The sequence below is a fragment of the Cervus canadensis genome, chromosome 12, assembly GCF_019320065.1.
Source record: "Cervus canadensis isolate Bull #8, Minnesota chromosome 12, ASM1932006v1, whole genome shotgun sequence".
In the NCBI taxonomy this organism is placed as follows: Eukaryota; Metazoa; Chordata; class Mammalia; order Artiodactyla; family Cervidae; genus Cervus; species Cervus canadensis.
Window position 1 is genome coordinate 2,706,145 of NC_057397.1, and position 20,765 is coordinate 2,726,909.

The window sequence follows — 20,765 nt, forward strand, 5'->3', positions numbered from 1 at the left end:
GGGTCCAGGGCTTGGTTCCAGCAGATGTGATGCTTCCCCTCTGTAGACTGCAGGGTCTAGAACTTGGAGGGCCCAGAAGGAACGAGCAGGTGCCTCCTGACTGTGCAGCATATAAGCTGGATGACCTTGGATGCATTGTCGAACCCCTCAACCCCAGTTTTCTCATCTGTACACTGGGATGCTCTTGATCATTAGAGAAAATGCAGGAAGTCATGTGACACCTCATAGATACTCAACAGAGGTCAGGTTCTGTTTCTGTTTCCTCTTGGTAGTATTATCACTTCCGTTTCATGCCCCAAGTGCTTAGAAAGCTCCCAGCACAAGCAGTGCTCAGAGCAATAAGAGAAAACTCAGACTTCACCATATCAGACAGAATTCTCATGTTGGCACAGAACTCACTGTGGGGTATGCGAGACTGAATAATGGCCTTGCAAACATAGCCATGCTCCGGTGCCAGGACTCCATGAATAGATTGTTATATGCCAAAAGGGGCTATGAAGATGTGATTAAGGATAGGGGCTTTAATATAGGAAGGTTTCTAGAGTATCTAGTTGGGGTAGAGGCCAATCTAGTCACCTGATCCCTTGAAAACAGAACTTTCTCTAGCCAGGGGCAGTAGAGATGCTGCAGAAAGAGAGGGCATGGAGATCCCAGGCATGAGAAGGAGTCAATGTCTCTGAGATGCAGTGCATGCAAGGACCAGACAGAGGCCTCTGGAGCTAAGGGTGTCCCCTCAGCTGACAGCCAGCAAGGACTTCAGCCCTACAACCACAAGCACCTAGGATCCTACAAACAACCAGAAGGCGCTTGGAAGTGAAGTCCTCTCCAGTGCCTCCAGTAAGAAATGCAGCCCTGATGACATCTTGACTTTAACCTAGGGTGACTGTGGCAGACCTTTGACCTACAGAGATGGTGATAAAATAAATCTGTATTGTTTTAAGCCAATTTGCTATGCCAGCAATAGAAGACCAATACACAGTGCCTATAGGTCATGAAGAAGTTAGAAACTAAACTCCTTGGCTACCATATACATTTACCAAGCATATTGGAAGTACAACCATTGCTACCATTTTTGCTGTTTGCTGAGATCCAGGCCCCATGCTTGTGGCTCCCACATCCTTCTCCTCCTAAAAACATCATATCACCCTTCAAGATAGCTTATTGTATGGCTACCAAGGCCCATGGACCATCAGACCTTGGGCCCCTAGGGTACCAGACAGGATAAATTAAAGCCAAGATCTTTTGGCTGGGAGAATCTTGGGGGAATTTTGTTGGAACTAAACATATCCTATACAATAGGAATCAAGTAATGTTCCAAACAAAGTAATTTTTCCCTAAAGATTTCACAAGCCCCGTGATGCACTAATGTCCTGAAATCCTTCTCACTGATGGCACTCCTTCCAACTCTGTAACACCTTGCATCTGTTTGATGGGTCATGCAGACAGGTGGGGATTTATGAGTGGCAGAAGGGTAGAGACAGGGAGCAGGCGGAGAAAACTTTGCTGGAAAGACAGCTTATTGTTACTTCCACTTTGAACTTTGATATTTTAAGTAGGTCATGCCCAACACACCGGGGCAAAACTCCTTTAGTTGTGGTCTCTCACGCCACTAAGGTAAAAGTCACCAACCATTTTCCTCTCTTCTCACCCCTTTTCTTGCTCACAGGGGCTGAAACTGGTTCAAAGATTTGGGTGCATAATGGTTTAAAACAAGACCCAGCAAACTCAGTCAGCTGGACCAGAAAGACCCAGAAACACTGTCTGGTCTTTCAGTGACCTGCCTTTTTATTAATAAAGATCTCCAGGTGCCTGAGAGAGAAGGTAGACTAGCTGTCCCTCTCTGAGATTGCTTCCAGTTTTAACATTAGATGTGTGTGTGTGTGTGTGTGTGTGTGTGTGTTAGTCATTCATGTCTGACTCTTTGCAACCCCATGAACTGTAGTCTCCTCTGTCAATAGGATTCTCCAGGCAAGAACACTAGAGTTAGTTTCCGTTCCCTTCTCCAGAGGATCTTCCTCACCCAGGGATCGAACCTGGGTCTCCTGAATGGCAGGCGGATGCTTTACCATCTGAGCCATGAAGGAAAGCCCTAACATTAGATACCTGTCCTGACTTAATCATTACTTCCATCCCCCTTTTACTGATGAGAAAGGAAGTTTGCAGGGTTTACATAAGGTGCCAGAGGTTCCAGAAATGTCCAGAAGGAGCTGCAATGAGACACAAAAGATTATTTGTCATGTGCCAGAGCACACAGTAACCCTGACCAAGGTCGAGCTCTGCCAGGATCATACATGAAATTCCTCATTTCCTTCTCATCCAAATCGAGCAGTGAAAAACCCATTTCACCAAAATCCAGAGGAGTGAGAAATCCTGCCCAAGGCCACACTCAGTAAGAAGGACTTGGACCTAGAAGTCTGGCATGAGGTCTCGAGCCGTGAATGTCTGCACCTGGCAGCCTCCCTGTGACAGGAGGAGAGGGGACTTTGCAGTTGGCTCTTTAAAGGATGGGCTGATACTAACCATGTTGGGGTACCAGAGGCTGCTGCTGGCCAGAGGGCCTATCATGGGGCCAAGGTCAGAGTCAGCATGGAATGCTGGGAATGCTGGAGAATCATCAAAACTGACCTTGAAAACCTCCTGCAAAGTCCAGTAGATACAGCTATGAGAAGGGCCCTCTCAGTGATGGAGCAGCAGGAGGTAGGCAGGCTGGGATGACCAGGGAGGTCCCAGGTGTTTCGGCCCCCACGAGAGCAGAGGCTTAAGGCCAAAATCCCCACGGCCCCAGACCTAGCCAGCTCCCCTTTTGCAGCCCCGGAGCTTCTCGGGCTATGGTGGCACGTTCCTGTAGACTGAGTCATGGGGGTAGCTTCCTGTGCAGGAGACAGAGGGACCGCCTCCAGGGACTGCCCCTCTCCAGCCACTTACTGGCCACAGACCCACGCAGCCAGACAGCAGACGACATCATAACCACAGCGGTGGGCTGGCCCGCCGGTGACATCACAGGCCCCAGAGAGCTCCAACATATGCTCCCAGTTGAGAGAGGGGAAGCAGGGTCATGGGGCCTCCAAGGCCAGCCACTGCTGTTCTTCTGGAACCCTCTGGACATTCTTCCCAGCAGCTTCTTAGATGAATCGTCGACTTACAACTTGGATTGCAGAGGCATAAGAATTATTACTAAAAGCAGACCAGCCAAAGGAGAGAAATGGAATCACAGCACACCTCAGTACACAGAGAGAGACACTCACATCGTTCAGAGTGTTTCCACCTTTCTACTTTGAGTTTTTACAAACATAGTCCTACAGAATATAATTATTTACACATTTAAAAAACAAAAATGGCACATATGATAGGTACTGTTTTGCAGCTTACTTTAAACAAAACTTTTAAATCAGATGTGGGCACTTACTGCATCATTAATTATTCTGCTAAGTAATTTTTAATCACAGGGCTTCCCTGGCTGCTCAGCCAGTAAAGAATCCGTGTATTACTCTAGTATTGAACTTAGCACGAGTATTACTCCAGAGCTGAACCTAGCACTACTATTACTCTGAATCCTGCAGTATTGGAGGGAGGTTCAGCTCTGAAATCTTGAGTAAAAATAGTATACAGCCTATACTGATCTTGAAAATCTCCTATAAATGTCCAGTTGGTACAGTTGTATAGAAGGTGTGTGGTGTGGCATGTGTTAGTCATTTAGTCATGTCTGACTCTTTGTGACCCATGGAATGTAGCCTTCCAGGCTCCTCAGTCCAAGGAATTCTCCAGGCAAGAATATGGAGTGGGTTGCCATTCCTTTTTCCAGGAGATCTTTGCAACCCAGGGATTGAACCTGGGTTTCCTGCATTGCAGACAGATTCTCTAGCGTCTGAGCCACCAGGGAAGCCCATAGTTGTATAGAATATGACCTTTCAAAGCTAAACTTTTACTCTGATGTTGGAGCAGATCCTTGCTTTTTTGTTTTTTGTTTTTTTCTGGTTGAATATGAAAGAGAAATAGATGGCTTGTAGTTATAGGCATTTGATTCAAAACATTTCTCTATTTTCATCATACCAATATTATTACTAATTATTTAGTGCATAGAGCTGACTACCCACAAGTTAAATGCAAACATGACCCAGTTTCACCATTTTGGATCTTCCTCAGCCTCAGTTTGGAGTAGGAAATGGCAACCCACTCCAGTATCCTTGACTGGGGTATCCCATGGACAGTGGAGACTGGCATGGGGTCGCAAAGAATCAGCCACGACTGAGTGACTGAACAACCTCATTTTACCTCCTCACTGAGGACCAAGGAGGTCTGACGGTTGGAACAGTCCCACCACAGAGACCATGCTCTACAGCACTGTAGCTGCACAGAAGATCAGCGCTTGAAGGGGCGTCTGGGATCATCTCATTCCGCTATGCCATTTTCTAGTTGGAACTGAAGCTGGAGGAGAGGAAGGGGCCCCCCAGTAGGTCAGCAGCTGGGCTACATGCTATCAGGGCCCTCAAGTAGCTTTTCACATGGTCCTTGAGTGGCCCGGTGGGGTCACCAGACTCCCACTCCTGGATTCTTTTATATAAACACGACTGTCTTGGGAGTGTCCACAGGCTATGGGTATTGATTAACTTGTCTGATCACCATAGCAACTCAGGCACGTACAGAGAACAATGTTCATCTGCCTTTTACAGCTAGGAAACTTGGGCTCAGAAGGGTTGAGTGACTTGTCCACCATCACAGAGCTGGTCCCTGGGGTTTCCTTGGGTCATTTATCTGATACCAACTCCAGGGCATTTTGGCACACTTCCTCTCACCCACTGTGTCACGCTGTGTTTCATAAGATGATGGAGAAATAGAGCCACTTCTCTGGAAGTAGTTAGGGCAGTACCTTCTGGGTCCCACAGTGGGATTAGAACATAGGGCTCCTAATTCCAGGGCCGAGTTCTGGGTGCCCTGCTCATCCATATAGAGTGCTTATACTACTTAGAAGAAGGTGCTCCACTCTGGGGAGGCCCCTGTCGGTTCATGGCCTGGTGACAGACAAGAGATGGATTTCAGCCACTGCCCTCTGCCTGGCAGGGGCTAAGCTGATGCTGCTGTGCAGAATGAGACTCCCCCCCGCCAGATGCAAAGGCTTGTTTGCATCACTCAACCGAGTTTTCTGCCGATGACTACAGATCTCTATCGCCCTGGCTGAACACGTACTTGTTAAGAGTCATCTTCTCCCTCCCCAGTTTGTTGTTCAAGCTTTTTAAAGATGCAGAATTTCTTCCAGCCAGGCCACCCCCTCTTCGATCCTGCTGGGAAAATGGGAGAAAACAGTGGGTCCATCAGGTTGCTGAACATCCAAAGCTAGAACTTTCTGCCTGAGATGTCAGTCTTTTCTGTTGCAGGCAATGAGCTCGGGGGAAGTCAAGAAAGAACAGAGCTGCAGAACCGCTCCCTCCTGTGGTCAGCCCATGCCCCCGGGTCAGGTGGTGTCACCTCCACCCCTGCCCTTTCCAGAATGCTCTCTGCTCTTCTTCCTGGGGAGCCCTTCTCCCTCCTTCCTGTCTCCCTTCCTGTGAAGCCAGCCTGAGCCCCTCTGGGCCCTCAAGAGCTCTCTCCACCTTCCACGGAATTTCACTCACTGTTCCGTCAGCATGGAAAGTGCTGACTTGCAGTCAGTAACTTCCCTGCCTTCATCTCTGGGTGATGAGCAGTTCAAAGGCTGGAAATGTGTCTTAATGATTTCTGTAGCTTGAAAGACTTTGTCAGTGATCTCATGTTCTTAAACTTCCCAATTTTTTTGTGTTAACTTTTTTCTTTAATGGGAATCAATGGCTCAAGCTTCTAACCGTCAGATTTCAGGAAGTCCACTGCCCTCCCTCAAACAACGTGTCTGAAAGTGGCCTAGGGACTCATTCCCAATTACCTAGACGATGAGCCACCTAGACCTGGGGTCCTCATCCTCCTGGTCTGAGGGACCACACCCAAGCTGGTTACAGTCTAGACTTGGTCTTCTGGCCCCGGCAGCTGTTGTCTGGGCAACCAGGTTCCCATGGTCCTCAAGCTCTCCAAGCCCTGGGCAGCTGGTTGCCTAGACAACAGCTGTAAACCACTGGCACCTGAAAGCAGAGCTCCTGGCCATTGGCAGCTCGTGCAGTCCCACCAACGAGAGTGCTTTCTTTCCAAGACACGGCCACCTCCTTGATAGCCAGAGCCTCCCTGCCGCCTTGGCCCCTGCCTCTCTGGGGTGATAGGAGGCTTGGGCTCCTGTGGCTTCTCCTCTTGCCAACCCAGACTGAGAGGTTTCTCTGAGGCAAGAAAACCAGTCCCATGTCCATGACCTGTGGCCTTCATCCCCAACTCCAATGACGCCCTAGCAGTGGCCCAACGTGTAGAGCCTGGAGGCTCCCCCTGCTGCAACACCGACATGCATAGGCACACACATATGGACACGCACATGCACACACATGTACACACACATGCTCAAGCTTGCTCTCCCTCCCAAGTGTGGTCCTCTGAACCCCTTGCCCCTCACTCAGCCTGCTTTTCTGCACCTCCTTCCCACAATGCCCTCCTCTCCTTGGCACCTCCCCACCTTCTTCACGTGAGAACGCCACCTGCTTGCCTGACAGACTCGTCCTAAAGGCTGGGGTCGTGAACACCACCCACACAGATCAGGAATAACTTGATACAGGACCCTGGATATTTGGGCTTCTTGGCCATCACACCCTGGGCCCTCTTTTTCTAGCCTCTCCCCAGGCTTACCGCCCATTTGCTCACCCATGGAACTCTTCCGATATCTCCCTCTTCTCCTCTTTCCTGACTCTGGCCTCTCTCCCCCTGCCCACCAGAAGAGATCTGGAATTCCTCTTATGGTATCAGGTGAGTCATCTTTACCCTCTCTGCGTCCACGTCCTGGGGTGGGGGGTGGGGTGGGGAGAGGTCTGTGCTTGTCCTGATCCAAAAGGCCCTCTATGGCTTTCTTTCTAAACCAAAGTGTCACCCAGCATCGTCAGCCACATCATCCCTTCCGTCTTTTCTTTCTTTTTTCTTTCATTTGGCTGTGCCACAGCATACAGGACCTTAGTTCCCCTACCAGGGACGGAACCCGCGCCTCCTGCAATGGAAGCACAGAGTCTTAAGCACTGGACCGCCAGGGAAGTCCCCCTTCCATCTTTTCCACCTTTAGCTCTTGTTCATCAGAACAGTTCAGAGGCTTTGCAGGAGTCCCTCGGTTGCCACCCTGCCCCTCCCCGGGCACCTGCCCCCAGCCACACAGACAGGGCCCGTGGAGGTGTCTACTGGTCACGGGCTCTGCAGCTTTGGCCTTTCACACTGGCACAGTGGGGATGAGTGAGCAAACGCTGTTTCTTTGTGTGTTTAGGCGGGGAGAGTGGATACATAGGGTGGGGTTGGAAGTCATGTGAGTGCGTGTTGTATGTGTGTGTGGGCACGTGTGAGCACGTGTGACAGGGCTGGAGACTGTGTGCATGCTCGTGCTCCCTCGTGCTTGTCCAGGGAGTGGTGTGCGTGTGCACACGTGACCATCTGTGCTCTGGGCTGGAGGTGGTGTGTGCGTGCTCACGTTCGCCCGAGATGGAGGTCAGGGGGCGGGCTGGGAGACATTTGTATATGATTTGAGATTTCCCAGGCCACCTCTTGCCAAGTGGTTTCCTCTGAAGCTCAGAATCAGCCCATATGGCCTGGGATGGAAAATACCAGTGTCAGCGGCCAGGCCCTGACTCATTCTGAAAGCCCGCAGGCCTGCTGCTGGCGGCTGGGAGCCCTGCCCTCTGGCCGGCTCGCCCCTGCCTCCAGGTGGTGCCTCTGAGGACCCAGGTTCCCTCCCCAAGGTTCGGAGGGCCGTGAAAACCCTTCACCCCCTCCATCACCCCCTCCATCACCGGACTCCCTCCCTCGGCCCGGCTCCCCTCCCAAGAACACAGCTCCATCTGCCACCTCTGCACTCTGCGTTCAAAATGCCCCCAACCAGAGCCTTCCCAGGCGGGCCTGGAGTGTCACCGAAGCCCCAGAGGTCCTGGTGGCCATGTCGGCAGGGCACAGCATCACCTCTGCCGAGGCGGGGGCCCTGAGACTGTGTCTAGCAGAGAAACCACAGAAACACCCACCTTTTCATACCAGACCATCATCCTGTCCAAGACCCCTCCGCTGCTCCTGATCCTTGCCCCCACCCTGCGGTGGGAGTCCCCGGCGGCTGGGGACCTGGGGCGAGGCTGGGGGATGTTTGAGAGCACGCCGAGTCAGCAGAGCAGGTGGCCACTCAGACCCGGACATCCTGATGCAGCGAAAGGCAGCGCCCGAGTGGCCACATCAAAGGGCCCCAGGGTGGGACCACCCTCTGTGCTGGGAGCTGCACCCCACATGCAGGGTGTCGTCCTGAGCGGAGGCCACCCTGTAATTTCACAGGGTGTACTTTCTGCTGCTCCGGGGAGGGTCTGTTCTGATATTCAGCTGGAGTGGATCGGAACCACCATGCTGGTGATGTATTTGTAGATGCCCAGCGTGCCGAATGGCTGATTCACTGGCCCTGCTGTCATTGAATATTCTCCCTTGGGGGAACGGCCGGGCGAGGGGGGAGTCCCTTCCCCCCACCACCTGTCTACCACCCCCTACGACTGCTTATGCATTTGGGGCCTCACTGTCATTCAGACACCCAAAAAGCCTCCCAGGCTAGTAATTTCTTCTGACTGAACTACAGCGTCTAGTCCCCTCTTCCTTCCTGGTATTAATAGATGGTGAACAGAGCCAAATGGAAATGTCACGCAGCCTTGTCTTCCCAAATCCTCTCCTAGCTCCCCTGTTTCTCTGCAATCTAATCCCTCCCTCCCGTGTCTGCTCCTGATTTCTACATAAAGCCTCAGTTGCTGCTCCAGGTCCCAGGATGCTCTCTGAAATGACCAGGGCAGACCAGCGTGGACCTCCACACCACTCAGGAGGACGCTGCCTCGGGGAAACAGAGCTAGACCCAGGGAGCATAACTGCTCTGCTTACAGGCTGTGTTATCATCACTGGAGAAACCCTCAGACAGGAACCTTGTTACCGCCCGAGGAACGTTCTGATTATCATGACAGTGGGTTCTGAATTTTACTCTCTCCAAAAGAAATTAAAAAGTCCAATTTAAAGCTTATTTTGAGGCCCACTTTTTTGCCAGATAACAGAAAATAACACAATATAGTCATTCCTTGACAAATTGAGTCCCTGCCACTACCTGTGGGGACTCTTTGGGGTGAACAGGCAGGACCAGACATTCCCGGCCTCCTCTCCCACCAGCTGTTGCCTGATTCCTGGATCTCTGGATGTTGATGGGGACTGGATGTCTGGTCCATGTCCTCAGCTGTCCCCTAATGATGCCTATGTGTGCATGCTCAGTCACTAAGTTGTATCTGACTCTTTGCGACCCTCGGACTGTAGCCCACCAGGCTCCTCTGTCCATGGGATTTTTCAGGAAGAATCCTGGAGTGGGTTACCATTTCCTCCTCCTGAGGGTCTTCCCAGGGATTGCGTTGGCCGGCAGATTCTTTACCACTCAGCCACCTGGGAAGCACCTAAGTATGCCCATAGGATGTAAAGGTTCTCTTCCAGAGTTTGGTCTTTGGGAGCCAAGGTCTCAAGAAAACAGAAGTGGGGCAGTCTTTGCTCCAGGTGGGAGAGGCAAATCTGGACAACTCAGTCCTCTGGCCCCCACCTGCCGTTCTTGTTACAAGAAATGAAACATTCAATCGATCAATTGATTAGACATTGCGTATTTTTTTTAGTTATTCTACATTTGAGAAGGTCTGGCTTCAGTATATAGAAGCTACTACTTGGTATGTGGTAGAAATACAGGCTTTGGAGAAAATAGACGTGGATTTGTAAATCAAAGTGTGAATGAGTGACACACAAGAATTCAAATGTGACCAGAACTCACTCTTGACTGGTATGAGACCTTGGTGTTAAAAAGTCAATTTCAGTACAGTTACATTTAGGATATATTTATATACAAATGCTGTACAATCTCATTTTCAGGATTGTGTAATAGTCTATCTTAAGATTCTATTTCTAGGTCTATTTCATATTCAATGTTGGACATCCACAGGATTTCTAATGTTTTGACAAATAAAAAATTCTTCCTAATGAAAGAGAGACACATTTCGTAGAAGGTCTCTATTTTGTTTTTTCTCTTAAGATGTTCATTGTTTTTTGTTTTTTTTTAATTGTAAAAGTCACACAAATTTGCCATGGGAAGTTTTACAAATGTAAAAATTATGTAAATAGAAACTTTAAAGTCACCCACAATCCCCTCAGAAATGCCAGAAACGATCATTGTAAATATTTTGACATATTTTCTTCTGACCTTTTGTCTCTGTGTGTGGGTATGTGTAGATTTACATAATTAAGCTTGTTTTTTACATACACTTTGCATTCCTTTTTGCTTTCTGTTTCTTTGTTTTCTTATATCTACTGTTACACCATGAGTTCTTTGAATTTCCCACTAAGATATCTGTGAAGACATCAAAGAACAAAATGAAAGAGAAACTTAAATATTTTTTTTAATCTTTTTAGCATATCATGTCTTGGTGCTGTGTTTAATATATCTTATATTATCTCTCTTCACAGCAGCCATAGATGGGAGGCACTACTTTTTGTCCTATTTTACAGATCAGGAAACTAAGATTTAGACTGGTGAGTAATGTGTACAAGGTAACAGATTGTAAGTTGTGAAAATAAGACTGAATCAATGTCTATGATCCCACACCACACCATTCACTCATTCACTCTACAAATGATGAGTACTTCTCTTGCCAGGCATTGCTCTAGAATAGCTCAATGATCAGAACAGGTGAAAAGAAATGCCCTCTTTGGGTTACTTTCTATTGGAGGTCAGTGGGTTAAAAACAGATGATGAGTAAAAGAAATATAAACATCATACAGTAAAATAAATGGTTATGAGTGCTGTGAAGAATAACAGGGAAGGAAGAGGAGGTGAGGTGGAAGAGCATCAGCGCCTGAAACAGGGCGCTTAGGACAGACCTCACTGAGACAGTGTATTTGAGCAAAGTCTTGAAGGAGGTCAAGGAGGGCATCTGGGGAAGAATGTCCCCCAGAGAGAGAAGCACATGCAAAGTGCCCACGGCCGAAGGTACTTGAACTGTGAGCAGGAGCGAGCATGGGAGGAGATAAGACTTGAGATTTGAGTCATGGGGTCCAATCACTCTTGTAAACCAGTGTTAAGATGCTGGCTTTTCCTTTAGATGAGATGAGAAGGCATGAGAAGGCTTGAGAGTGACATGATTCAGCTTGTATTATAAAAGAATTCCTTTGGCTTTTGTGTGGAGAAAAGACTGTACAAGTGAACAGGAATTTAAAAGAGAAGAGTTTAAACTATACTCAACATTTTGCAATAAACTGTAAGGGAAAAGAATCTGCAAAAGAAAAAGTGGGTTTAGGTAGCTCAGGCAGTAAAGAATCTGCCTGCAATGGGGGAGACATGGGTTTGATCCCTGGGTCAGAAAGATCCCTGGAGAAGGGAATGGTTAACCACTCCAGTATTCTTGCCTGGACAACCTCACGGACAGCCTTGTAGGTTACTGTCCATGAGGCAGACAGAGAGATGCAGATGGAATTGGACACAAAGAATTGGACGTACTGAGTAAGTGACACATACACTATAAGGGAAAACAATCTGCAAAAGAAAAAAGTATATATATACGCATTTATGTATAAGTGAATCATTATGAGGTATACCAGAAACTAACATGATATTGTAAATCAACTATACTCCAATTAAAAACATTTTTTTTTTAAGCATTAAGAAGCTATTGCCACGATCCAATGGAGGGGTGTAGACCTAGGTGATAGAAGGCAAGGTGAGAGCGGTCAGGGTCCAGATCCACTTTGGAGGAGGCAGAGAGCACATAAGGGTGGGTGCCTGAGAGTTACTCCAGAGGACGTTCAAAGCTTTCGGGTTAGATGAGGTCACCTGGGAGGTGTGTCATGGAGAAGAAAGACTCCAGAGAACAGAGCCGAGGGCCATTAACAAGAAGTTGAAAAGAAACTAAGAAAGCTGTGGTGGTGAGATGGGAAAGGAGTCTCTTTGGAGAGTCTGACTTGACTCTCACGCAAACTGAGTCGGGCAAAGGGCCAATGTCCGATGTGCATTAGTTTATCACAGTCCCACCCCTCATCTTCTCCCCAGTTTATGGCAGCGGGAAGTGGAAGCTCAGAGAGAAGAGAAGAATGATCCCAGGCATCGGATGAGGGTGGAAAGGAGCTTGGATCGAAGCCTTTCTCTGGGGACGCGGTGGGCAGCCATCTTGGGCCGGCTGTGTCCTGCACCTGGGCATCAGACTGCCTCGGCCTCTCTCTTTCTACCCCAGCCCCTGACTGCGACAGAAAGACACTTGATCCATAGATCAAGCATCCTCCTTCCAAGGATGAGATAGTTCTGAGCCGTGTTCTACACCATCTCCCAGAGCTCCCCAGTGGGGATGGGGCCCCGTCACCTGGTCACCACTCTGGGTCAATGATGTTTCTTACAGTCCCTGCAGCATCACTTGACCATTCTCTTAGTGGGATTCCCCAAATCGCCTCCCAATACTTCCCTTGCCCTTGAATTCTCATCTCAGGAGCTTCTGAAGAAACTCAAATGTAGACTCGTTCATATTGTGGACAAAGAGATTTACCTGTCATTTCAGTCAACAAAGAATGTTGAGGCCATAAAGTCATCAGCCACTGCAACTGTCCCCCACCCCGTCCCTCAGTGGTGTACCTTGAGGGGATTCGGGGTGGAGAAAACCAGGATGCTGGCGCTAGATAATTAAGGTGCATATCAAAAGAATAATTTCATTTAGTCCAGACACTTGCATCTTCTCATACATAGAAAAGTGCCAATTCATTAACTTAAGATGTCTGTTTTTTCTTTAATTAGATGACTATCTTTGCTGTTTGACCACCTGCGTTTTTTGTTTTTTTTTCCTTTTGGAAGAAACTCCTATATGTCCTGGCTCCTCCCTTACCTCTTTAGAGCAGCCCCTCCAAGAGGCTATATCTTGGGCTACAGTGCTCAGTAAGTCTGCCAAGTAAAATATTAATTTTCAACTTCTAGGCTGTGCATTTTCATTCAGTTGACAGCGTGATGAACAAAGCCTCACAGCCTGGGGAGGAGAACAGATCGTCTCAGAGGCCCTGCTGTGTCTGCAGTCAGGGGCTTGGGGGTGGGGTCCCTACGCACGTGGAGCCTGTGTATGAGACACGTGAATGAGGGCACACATCCTCGTGTACACGTGGGTGGCTGTCCATGTCTCTGGGCAAGCTCATGAGCTAAAAATAGGAAAGGAAAATGTAAGCAGCTTCTTATGTAAATATTGGGCAACTGAATAATTTTCTTTTGTTTCTAGTCATTTCAGTCTCTGAAACTTTGCTGCTCTTTCCCTTGGATGGAGGGTGGGAGTGGAGGTGGGGGAAAATGAGGTTATTTTGGTCCTGGGGAATTCAGGGTCCCTCACTCAGTGCATGTATCCCCCTTCTCTCCCACCCACTTGAGCCTCCAAAGGAAAGATCTGCTGAAGAGATGAGTTTCCTGTTAGCTTGGCAAAGCAGGGGATGCCTCTGCTCGTCTGGATAGCAGACCATCCACAGAGAGACACAGGCTCAGCCAGTGGCTGCCCCCGGCATTCCACCCTGTTATCCCAGCTCCAGAGAAAAGGAGAGGCAGGTGCCAGAGTTGAAACAGTTCTAGATTTGACAGTGGGAGCAGAGATTTGCAGTTCACTTCCATTTGTGAAAAAGTTAAATCATTCAACCCTTCTGAGTCTAGGAAAGGGAATGACGGAGCCTGCCTCCCAATCTTTAGGGTGGCTGTGAGTCTCAGATGTGTGTAGGAGCCAGTGGAGAACATCTGAAAAACCAGGTTTTGGAACCAGACAGGTTCGAATCTTGACTCTGCCCTTCCTGTGACCTTGGGGAATAAATGAATCTCTCTGACTCTGTTTTCACTTGTGTGAACATACTTCTGGGTGAATGTTTAAATAAATACAGTTGACCCTTGAACAACATGGGTTTGGACTGCATAGATCCATTTACACACAGATTTTTTTTTCAATAAATATATTGGAGATTGTTTTAGAGATTTGATATAATTTGAAAAAAATACAAAATACACAAGCAGCCTAAAAATATCTAAAAATTAAGAAAAAATTAGAAATGTCATGAATGCCTAAAATATACATAGATACTACACAATAGGCAGAAAGTGAATAGAAGTTTTAATATAACATAAATAATATGTTCATTTTCTTACTGTTTTATAACTTTGCTTTCAAAGAATAGCATTACTGTACAGTCTGCTTTTCTGATAACTGGAGAAACTGCCTATTAGCCTATGATCAAGTGTTTTCTTTACAAAGTAATGATGTTTCCAATGCTGTATTATGAATATGACTGTAATATGGCATGGCATAAAAACTTGATGACAATTCGTTCAGTAGTGTACAGGCCAGGCTACCATGAAGCAATCAGGTCAACTGCCTTTGCCTACCATAGGGATCACATCACTGCTCCTTGTTATCAACGAGTGAATCCTTCAATATGAATGCATAAATAATAATTTCTTTTTCAAATCATCTTTCTACTTTTGAGGTCTATCGTTAGTAAATACCTACAGTGTTTTACATCATATAAGAAAATATTGATGTAGATACTGAGAGAAAATTCATCTTGCTCAACAGACAGCATAAACTTACAGTATTGATAAACATAATGCAGTCCTGTAAATGTATTTTCTCTTCCTTATGATTTTCTTATTAACATTTTCATTTCTTTAGCTTGCTTTATTATAAAGATATAGTATATAATACATAGAGCATACCAAATATGTGTTTTATGATCATTTATGCTGTTGAAAAGACTTCCGGTGAAACAACAGTCTATGTGTAGTTAAACTTGGAGGGAGAAAAAGGTTATTTATGGATGTTTGACTCTGTGGGGGTGCCATTCCCCAACTCCTGCCTTGTTCAAGGGTCAACTGTAAAGTTACATTGTATCAGGGAACATTATGAGATCATTTAAAAACCATATTTAAATGATATCAGTTTGATTAATAGGAATTGGCCGAGTGACAACAGTGAGATGCAAAGAGATAGCTTTATATTATATTATGCCATTTTGATAATGCAAACAGCGATCAAAAAACTCTGTACACACACGTGGATGATTCTAGGAGCAGAGTGGACAGGGCGTGTCACATCAAGCTGGTAACACTGATTGTGCAGGGTGGTATTGGGAGTGGCGAGGGCTCATCCAGCAAAGGGAAGGGAGTGAAAGAAACAAAAAGGGAAAAGAAGGGAAAACAGACCCGTGAGGCCAGAGACAGGCACAATATCATCTCACTTAGGGGCATGTGCCTACATGCATTAAAGCTCAGGGAAAATACAAGATTCCATTAGGGGTACAGCCTCCTGACTTAAGGGAAGGACTCTGCATGTTGTTGAGTGAAATGAAAGGAGTAACTACAGTGAAAAGACTAATGAGTGGGACTTGAACTTTCAGGGGCGCAGGGAAAGGGTGGAGGGGATGCAAAGGTTCAGATCTGGAAGGTGTGGGGTGTGCTCCTGGCCTGGAAAGGCGCGGCCCAGGGTGCTGGGAGAACGGACGCAGAAGTGACAGCGGGAATGTGATTAAGATCCCGGAAGCTTTCCTCCTTCTGTTGGCAGTGAAGTGGCCTATAGAAGTTTTGAGAAGATGGAGGAAGGATAAGCAGGAAGAGTGAGGAAAATGAAGGGGGTTTAAGGGTCCTGATCTTCTCATCCTCAACAATGAAAGTGACCGTTAGTCGCTCAATAGTGCCTGACTCATTTCAACCCCTGGACTATAGCCCGCCAGGCTCCTCTGTAATTTTTCCAGACAAGAATACTGGAGTGGGTTGCCATTCCCTTCTCCGGGGAATCAGCCTGACTAGGGGTTGAACCCAGGTCTCCTGCACTGCAGGCAGATTCTTCATCTGAGCCAATAGGGAAGCCCTCCTAGAAAATGAATTGGCCTTGTGCAAATATGATGAATCAGAAGTAATAAAGAACTAAGACAAGTGAGAGAAATCTTCTAAGAGGTGATAAATGTCATACCTCTTAATTAACCCACATCTTCAGAGGACTAGAATATTCTATTTCCCAAATATTCTGAAACTGCAAAGTTCATCATTCAAACTATCTATATTCACAGACTATTTTGAAATTGCCAGATGTAGAAATCCCATCTGTGCAAGCATATCCCAAGTCAGAAGAAACTTCAGAAAAGATTTATATCCCTTATCCCTTATTTTAGCAAATTCTCCAGTACCCATCTGATGCCATTCCCTCTCTCTGATGGATCAATTATCAGGTTGCTGCTGCCATCCAGGGAGGAATCTGAGATCAGAATGATAGGAAGAAGGAAAGAAATCACCAGGTTCAAGTCCCGTTTAAGAGGTAAAGTCAAGAGGATTTGTTAAGATGTTAGATAAGGAAATGAAAAAACATCCCCATTTCCCTGGCATTAGCAAGTGAGCGGATGGTTGTGGCTTTATTAACATGGCGAGACTGTGGGAGGGCCAGTTTGGAAGTTCTGCCAAGAGCTCGGTTTTGAACATGTTGTCCTTGGAATGTCTATGACAGATCCACTGGATATAGGCTCTCAGGTTCCCAGGAGAAGACTTGTCTGGAATCGTCCACAGGGAGCCACTGGCGCACCGCTGGTATGTCAAAGCACTGGAGTGTGCGAAGTCTCAGGTGAAACAGAGAAGAGACCCTTAAAGAGTCCCAAAACCAACTCAGCTCTTTCCAAAGAAAATACCCAGCTTCTTGAGCATCTTTGAAATAAAGGATTTGGAAGGATTTCCTCTGAGGAGCTTGGTCCCGTTAATCATCTTTGGCTGCCAGACTGATGCTCTGCCCCGGTCCTTGGCTGGCCCACGCGGTGCAAAGTTGGCTTGGAAACCATGTCTCCTCCTGTGCTTCCCCATCCCACTTCTTCCTGCTCCCCCTCCTTCCTTCCACCCCACCTCTGCCCTGACAGACAATGAGACTTTGGCCTTAGAGTTCTGGAAGGGTTTTAAGGACTTGACAAGATTTTGCCTTCTTTTTCATATACTATGACTTTAGTTAGGGCTTCCCTGGTGGCTCAGAGGTTAAAAGGTCTGCCTGCAATGCGGGAGACCTGGGTTCCATCCCTGGGTCGGGAAGATCCCCTGGAGAAGGAAATGGCAACCCACTCCAGCATTCTTGCCTGGAGAATCCCATGGACGGAGGAGCCTGGTGGGCTATAATCCATGGGGTCGCCAAGAGTCGGACACGACTGAGCAACTTCATTTTCACTTTCCTTTCACTTTCACAACTTGAGTATTAGTCACAAATGTCTATAAAAGAAGTGAGAAGGCCAGGTCTGTGGGATTTGGTTTTGGAGAAGCCTCAGTTCCAGGATGAACAGGTGCTGGAGGAGATCAGGGAGGGTAGACACAGAATAAGTGGCGGGGGAGGGGGGCGCGGTGCTCTGGTGTTGGGCAGGTAGAGGTCACCACAGATGGAAGAAGGGGTATGAGCATCTATCTCAGATAGAGCATGGCTGGGGCTTTCACTGTCCTTCTCCTTGCACAGGGGCTTCCAAGTGGTGCTAGTGGTAAAGAACCCACCTGCCAGTACAGGAGACATAAGAGATGAGGGTTCGATCCCTGGGTCTGGGAAGATCCCCTGGAGGAGGTCATGGCAACCCACTCCAGTATTCTTGTTTGGGAAACCCCATGGACAGAGGAGCCTGGTAGGCTACAGTCCATGGGTCACAGAGTTGGACACAAGTGAGCGACTTAGCACCTCTTTGCACAGTCCATCCTCCACACAACAGCTAATCTGGCTAAGGAGTAGGATGACTATGCCATCCCCATGCAGTGGGCCTTTATTGTTCCTAGAACTGAACCCGAACTCTGGCCAGCACTGAGGTCCAGCTCCTGCCTAATTCTCAGCGCTCATCTCCTTCCGAGCTTCCTCCGTCCACTGTGCTTCTCCACAAGCGCCTCTCTTTAGTCCTCAATCATCTCACCCTCATCTTGCTTCTGGACTCCGCATTCTCTGTTCCCTCTGCCTGTATCACCCTGCTGTCAGACTATCCCGTTTCTGCCTCTTTCTAATCATTCAGGTCACAACTCAAATGTCACCTGCTGTGAACTTGGCAAAAGAATTTGCTGCCTCTGGGTCACTCTCTGCCACAGTATCTTATTTTCTTTGTCCCCATCACAGCGCTTAATGGTACCTGACATTCTTTTGTTTATTTAGGTAGGTATTTAATATCTGACTGTCTTCTCAGAAGCCAGGAACCCTGTCGTTGACACTTCTGTATCTTCCGAGCAAGGAGGAGTGTCTGGCACACAATTGGCACTTAATAAGTCTCTGTTAGTGTGGTGCTAGCTGCTTAGTCATGTCCAACTCTTTGTGACCCCGTGGACTGTAACCCACCAGGCTCCTGTGAACATGGAATTCCCCAGGCAAGAATACTGGAGTGGGTTGCCATTTCCTTTTCCAGGGGATCTTCCCAACCCAGGGATTAAAGCCAGGTATCCTGCATTGCAGGTAGACTCTTCACTGTTTGAAATACCAGGGAAGCTTCAAAATGTCCTTTGATCGGCCAGTAATAGTGAGATGAGAGCTATTAGGTAATAACCGCTCTCCTTGTTCTGGGAAGGATGGTATGTTATTCCATGAATAAACTTCAGATTTTAGTTCAATGAGCTCTGCAGTTTGTCCAGCCTCTTTAAAGAGTTAGAAGGCATACAAGTGTTGTCGCTCAGTTGTGTCTGACTCTTTGCCACTCCATGGATTGTAGCCTGCCAGGCTCCTCTGTTCGTGGCATTCTCCAGGCAAGATACTCGAGTGAGCTGCCATCCCTTCTTCAGGAGATCTTCCCGACCCAGGGATCGGACTCAGATCTCTTGCCCTGCAGGCAGATTCTTTACCATCTGATCCACCAGGGAAGCCTAGCCTACTTAGCCTCCCTGAATAAGCCAGGAGATAATAAATGTTTGTTTGTTTTTAAAAAGCCCTCCCTTCAAGGAAGTGAGGATGCGAAGGTCCCTGGAGCTGAAAAGCTCACCTGTTTTTTGACCATTGCCTGTTCTCTCTCTTACTCTTTCCGATGGCTGCTCTGGAGTGAGCGCCTCCTTTCCACTTTTCAGATGAGAAGGCTGACACTCAGAGAGTGTCAAAGAGTGACCGGAAGCCACACGGCAGGAGGTTCTGGCGGAGCCGGACCCACGCCATCCACACCGGCAGCGGTGCTCAGGCCCCCTTCACATCCCCTGAGTTTACATTTGGCCTGTGAGCACTCAGGTCAGCTCTCCTCCTCAGTTTGCCGTCAGCTTCTCTCGGCCTCTGTCCTCCCGTCCGTGAAACAAGCGAATGGTCTAGACACTGCCCCCGCCTCTCAGCTCCCGCCTGCAACCCACAGCTGGGTGGGAGGCTGGTTCTCACTCCATTCCTGGAGTGTCTAGCTGTTCTTCCAGAGTTACTTGTGGCAGGGAGACAAAACCCACAGCTCACGTCCGTGAGGATCAGGGGATTTAAGTCTGAGGTTAAACGCTGGCTTTGGGCGCCTCTGGCCAAGCCCAGATCTGCCCCAAGCCCATGAAAGGCGTGTTTTGCCCAACACTGATGGCCACTTGCATGGCTTTTGAGTGAGCTCACGGTGGGCGAGCAGTGTGGGGACCACAGTGTCAGCTCGGATTGGTCCAGCACACGGTCCTGCCATGAGACAGCCCCCTTCCAGATCTGTGGAATGGCCTGAGACCAGGGGTTTGCAAATGCCTGGAAAAAGTTAGCTCTGAAGTTTTATCAGCCAAACCTCAACTCTGGCCATGGTCAGGCAGAGAACAAGGAAGAAAGCAGGAGAGAAGGAAAAAAGGGGATCTTATCACAGGATGGAGCAGTGGTGGGGAGGGGTGATGTAGGGGTGGGGCCTTATCCACACCAGATCTGGCTCATTCTAAACCCAGTCTGTGGACACCTGGGGCTTCCAGGGTGGCTCAGTAGTAAAGAAATTGCCTTCCAATGCAGGAAACACTGGTTCAATCCCTGGGTTGGGAAGATCCCCTGGAGAAGGAAATGGCAAACCACTCCAGTATTCTTGCCTGGAGAATCCCATGGACAGAGGAGCCTGGCGGGCTACAGTCTATGGGGTCACAAAGTCTCTGACTGAGCATCGAAGAAATAACAACGACTCTGAACACATGATTTCTTTTCTTTTTTAATTTAACTTAATTTTTTTTTAATTAATCCTTTAAATTCTGCAATGCTTCACAAAATTTTCATTTCACATGCACGATTTCATATAATCCCATAATAACCCCCCCTCCCCGCTATCCCTGCTGTCCCTCCCCACTTCCATCCAACAACCAAACCACTAGTCTGTTTACTGTATCTGCGAGTCTGCTTCTTCTTGTTTGATTTACTCACTGGTTTTTTCTATTTTTTAGATTCCACATACAAGTGATATCATGCAAGACTGGTCTTTCTCTGTCTGACTTATTTCACTCAGCATAATACCCTCCAAGTCCATCCATATTGCTGCAAATGACAAAATTCCATTCTTTTCTATGGCTGTCTGACCCAGAACTCACCTCGTTTAGCCACACTCTTAGGAAGTAGCTGTGTGAAGGAGCTTGTGAAAAAGGTAAGGTCAGGGATGCATTTTCCTGCCAGGACAACAAATGAGTGGGGTCCAGAAGAGAAATGAAGAATCTGAAAGACACTGGGGGGTCTAGAGAAGCTTCACTCCCAGAGAGG